The 5,601-nt window shown below is 48.0% G+C and overlaps 1 non-coding gene across 1 annotated transcript; it reads right to left on the bottom strand.

The window, feature by feature from the left end:
• Positions 1-3,330: 3,330 nt before the first annotated feature.
• On the bottom strand, positions 3,331-3,494 carry LOC144135602 (U1 spliceosomal RNA). The gene has a single exon (XR_013315547.1). It is a non-coding gene; the product is annotated as a U1 spliceosomal RNA (small nuclear RNA).
• Positions 3,495-5,601: the final 2,107 nt, after the last annotated feature.

Here is a 5,601-nt window from a genome sequence, read left to right as displayed (position 1 = left end):
CTTTGTGCCACCCTCTCATCACTCACGCAGTTGAATATCACGTCAGCGAGAGCGTGCAAATAGAAGCAAACACTGAACTAATTGGTGTCCAGACGTTCACAGCTACCGATCGCGCCTTGAAACACAGGATCAGAGTAACGGCCGGAGCACCTACAATACCATGTTTAAGGCAGACCAAGGTGCTCACGCGCTGCCTCTTGCCGCACTGCTTCTTGCACAGCCACCACACCATATAACACTGGCCAGGCCGTCAAACTCACGGACCGTGCAGTCCTTCGAAAACACTGAGGCGCACTAACGAATGCCTCGCTTCTCGCAGCCCGTGACAACAAACGGCAGCTACGGACGCCGCCATATCCGCGCTGTAGCAACCGCGACCGCGTGGACCGATAATTTCTTAGCATGAGAGAAGCGTTTGAAACGGGAGCGCAGCTAGAGTCCTCACGCGGGTGTAAAATTACGCTCTGATAATTAAGGCTCTAAAGGGGTGCTTAATGAAGAGGTACCATTATAACGCCGTTGCCATGCTTCTACATTCAAAACAACCATGTTTCTGAACAGTTTATTACTTCAAATAAGCGCCTACCAAACTACGGTGATCTAACAGCCGTATAAATCAGTGTGGTCATAATTCGACTATGTCCACCATAATTCGACCATCTTGCGGCCGTCTCAAATTACGGCGGCCAAATGGGGCATTTTTCAGCAATGGCAGCATTTCCTTTGCGTCACTAAACGTCATTTTGACCTCACTGAATTATGCTTGCGTATCACGTGAATCACGTGACATTCCTCCTGCCAATCACATTCTATGAAGCAACCCTCACAGTACGAACTTTTTTTTTCTCAAAATTGCCAAAACGAGCCAAGTGTTTTCTTCCATGCCAGCTGTAGCTTCGTTTCCCCTCCACAGACATTTAAATTTACCAACCCGGCACAAAATATAACTGTGCTAAAAATCAGTCTTCAAGTACACGTCATTCTGACGTCACGGCAGAAAGCGATTTCGAAGCCTGATGGTTTCGCGCCACAAATTTAAAACTCGTGACTTGCACGTGCTCGCCCAATGAGCCAATCAGAGAGACAATATGGCGGCGAACGGCGGCCATGCGTGTCGAGAATAGGGCCCCTGGACACATTTCTTATTGTGTAAATAGTTTGTACATAGTACTTCTCCCCCTATCCTCTCTTCCTGTCCCCTCACCTCTCTCATTTCATTTCTCTATTCTGCCTGCTATCCTTTATTTTCGCTGCCCCAGCTCAGGTGCTTCAGTATCGATGGCAGATGCCGGGGCTAGCAAAAATCTTTTCCTTCCTTTCTGTTATTATGTTTAATAAAACCACTACCACCACCACCAAAAGCCGCGGCCTCGCTTACAAACACCCTAAAGCGCGATCTTCCGGACCCGTGGAGTATCTGTTACGGGTCCAAGTTGGACTTATTTTTTTTAAATGTGGCGGAGAGTTTGAAGGATGCTTCACGCCCGCCACCGGTTGACCCGGTATTGCACTACCTCCGGGATCGGCCTTGTCTTTAGCGCGTCTTTACTATCCTGTCTTTCTATCCCATCTTTCAACTCTCCTTCTATCTGCACGTGGTAGCGATTGTGGCTCGGCTTGAGCCAGTGAGCAGGCCTGTGCACTTTCTTTCTTCCTGGCAATAACAGACAGACAAACAACCTAAAGCGCCCTCGGCCTCCCATTGCCCCACCGGGCGAAGGCATGCAAAAGCGCGAAAATAGCCGTAACAATCTAGGCGAAACTGTTTCTGGGATCTTCACGAAAGCGGACACGACAGAAAGAAACAAGATAAGAGATACGTCACGAGATAGGAATATAGTGTGGGGTGTTCTGTGCCCTCCAGTATATGGTCGATCGTGCGCGCATAGAGCGAGAAACCTCAGGGACAGCCGGGGTGGAGGACTGAGAGAAATTTACAATGCTCAAAGCAGACGACAGGTCGTACCACGTAAAAGCGGTGTCTGGAGCGGCAGCACTGCGGTACACAATAGTTTCGAGCAGCGCTTCCGCGAGCAACACTGGGGAGTTCAGCACGAATAACGCCAATCAACGCTGCCTGCGCGTCTAAAAAAAACAACTCCGACGGTTTTTCTGCATGCAGCGCACTGCGCGCTTTCGACTTTCAGCGCGCTGCCTCAACCTACTGGTGTTAGCGAGGCCTGCGCGATAATACGACGCTCACATCGCGGCTGCAGAAAACACACACGAACACGCACATAATATATATGCAAGCGCTAAATTCCACGAAACCTGAACCAAACTGTAACAGCCAGACAGTGAGGCACGCGCGCACACGCGCACGCACACACACACACACACACACACACACACACACACACACACACACACACACACACACACACACACACACACACACACACACACACACACACACACACACACACACACACACACACACACACACACACACACACATGCATGGAAGCTAACCAAAGTAGCGAATGGTCCCACGCTTAAGAAAGGCAATGCCGCGTCGCGCCATCTAGAACTGCTGCACAGCCCCTTATTTTTGCTTTAATGAGTGTAAACGTACTTTTTAAACGCATCTCACAAAAGCGAAGCCCCTCAGTAAACGGCACTAGGCGAAATCCGTTGTATTCCATGGGCAATCTCAAATCCCAACGGTGACCGAAACAAAAAAAAAAACGAAGGACGCAACCTTTTTGTCAACTTGTTACGCAAATAGGGCTATAATGTGCAGTGAATTCATAAGTGCCTGAGGCGGTAGCAACACTGAAGAAGCGTTGTCCACTGTTGTCGGATGTGCTGCACCACTCTACACTGCTCCCGTGCATACATCGCGGCGGCAGCGTCGGACAGGGAAGTTTCATTTCTCATACTTTTGTCCACGCTGCCCGCGCAGCGCAGACGTCTGCAGCTGCACCGGCTGCGCTGCTCGCGGCGGCTGCGGACGCGATGCGTTATCTTCGCAAGTCACTTCATTGATATTTTAATACTTATGGCTGGTTATAATTAAGTTCATAAGAATGTTTTTATTATCTAGCGTGGTCGAGAAATATAACTTTCATGAAGTTTAACTTAAGCCGTGTTTACCGAAGATACCAGGATCGCTGCAATCGTTCCGACCGTGGCGGCACCAACGGCGTGAACGCGCAACCAGCCACCAGCGCGACCCATCTTCATTTCCAAGGACGAAGCGAAAGAAGATCTGAACTGCAAGCTTATTCTTTGACAGTATACGAAAACGTAGGCCGTAGGACAAAAAACAGACATGCATTGTTTCGTACACGAAGCTGTAGTTTCATTCTGATTTTGGAATTTTAGTACGGGGGCTCGGCGCACACCGCCAAGCCCCAACTACCAAAAATTATGTGCCCAGCTACTACCTATTAGGAGTAGTGACGCGCTTCAGCCCACCGCAGTGCAATAGCAGACCTCAACACGGGGTCCCGACCTCGCTGAACGTCGGAGACCCAGCACCAAAAGAGTCACCACCGCTGACAGAAATCGGATGTCATGCGATTCATACCTCTGTTTAGTACTAGCGCCCAATACAATTCTTGCGGAGTTCCATTTTCCACATTAGGAGCATTTTTGTTTAAAATGTAACAGCGGAACGGGGCGGGACAGCTGACAGGAATCAGTAACTGAAGTTAACCTAACAAATCATTTTAATGACAAGAAACAAAATAAATTAGGTGTTATAACCCCAGGACTCTGGCCCATGCGCCTCGAAAAACTGGTCGCGCCATCTCGCGGCAGCCGGCGGCGCGGCGGCGCGTAACTCAATGGCGATGAAAAAACAAATTAACACCTCGTCGTGCATAAAAGTTGGAGAATAGCTTTCTTGCCAAGATCTTAAATGGTTCTTAAAGTTTCTTTTAGTAGAGTTTCATCAACGTAGCTTACATGATGCGTTTACCATGCGCAATAAGCTACGATCAACGTTTTTGATCCCTTTTCAGTTTGAAAGCTTCGGCGCCCGGATTTTCGCCTGTGTCGCCTTTCAGTTTCCTGCCGCGCGGTGGCGCTCGCCACGCTGTTTGCCCGACCGGTGCGGTGTCGCCGCCAGTTGCGAGCTGCGCTTTTTCTCGTGTGCGTGTGTGTGTGCTTCTTTGAAAATAGTCGCTTGGCTATGTCATCAGAGTGAGCAGTTAACATGCCGCGTTGCTTCGTGCCCGGCTGTAACAGCGGCTACGACTCGAATACACTTCCGCCCGAGACAAGGCATTTTTTTTCCGGCCGCCCAGTGATTCTGCACGCCTTCAAGAATCGCAGCGAGTGATTCCTCGGCTCGACAGACAGCTTTCGAGATCCTGTGTCGTGTGCGATGTGCACTTCAACGACGAGCTGCTCGTGGGGAGCTTGCAAACTGAAAAGGGATCTAAAAATGTTGGCTACGATAGCATGGAGCCTATGGCGAGGTGCTGAAAAATACCCCACTTGACTTCACTTTATTGCTCACCACAGCCCTAATGTACAATATATCGACAAGCTGTCGGTGCTTTAGGTAGCGTGATATCCTACCTTTAAAGAAATATAATGTATTTTACATTTGAATGAAGCAAAAGTTTTCCTGCAGCGTTTTTCTATTGCTCATGCATCCTCAGCATCGGCAATAAATTTGTGGCGCCCTCTCTCGGTGTGTTGGTAAGGCTCACGTCCCTGCTGCAGTGTTCCTGCTTTGGTAGTTTGTTTTGGGAGGTTGAGCCGTGCCGTACGAATGCGCACTTTTATCAAAAGTGCCGCTATCGGAGTGGGGCTATGGGCTGCTATATAAAATGCTACAAGAAAGCGCGTGCCTTCTATGGGGTATATAGAGAAAACTATAAGGAGACTGTATTGCTTGACAGGCACATTTTTTGTTAAGCGCGTACATTGACCACACGGGCATACGTGATAATATAATTGCGTGCATATTAACAGTGCAAAGCCATGAAACTTCCAGGTACTTTGTTCAAGCAGTGAAATGCATAATTCGCGGGCGCTAATAGAGCTCACTCACCGATACTTGTAAATGGGTCTTGCACTGTGCATTGAAAATAATACAATCGTGTATTAATGACTACATTTTAACAATCATATTATTAGGCTCAATATCAGACAGCTCTTCGAAAGTTTGGTCGATGCGGTGAAAGTGGAGAACGCATGCGTTGAAGTGAATGTTGTTTTACAACTGCCAGGCGGCAAACCTGGTGCTGCGTTTTATGACAGTAGGTGATTTGTCCATTGTAACAATTAGTAGTCTGATAGTTCACAACATTTTTTTCTAGGTTGGTTAAGTACATCTCATGATTCGATCGTTCGCCGTCAATAAGGGTTTTACCATTGCTGTAATCGATGCTAGTTTCGGCAATTATGTCAACGGTGTACGCAAACTATGCCCCGCTAACGAAGACGTCATAGAATGATGGCATGTTGGGAACTATTCTGAAGAGTATGCTCTCTGTTCGGCCTGCAAGTAAATATGAGGTTACCCTGAGCAGCAATCAAGAGTCAAACCTTAATTAAATGTTCTTGATCATGATTTAAATTTGCTGAGAATTGAACGGAAGTTGTTGTCGAATCACACGAGGTTTCAAAGCTTACTGGGCTTCT

Source organism: Amblyomma americanum, chromosome 5 (genome assembly GCF_052857255.1).
Source record: "Amblyomma americanum isolate KBUSLIRL-KWMA chromosome 5, ASM5285725v1, whole genome shotgun sequence".
NCBI lineage: Eukaryota > Metazoa > Arthropoda > Arachnida > Ixodida > Ixodidae > Amblyomma > Amblyomma americanum.
This window is presented reverse-complemented; position numbering and strand designations above follow the sequence as displayed.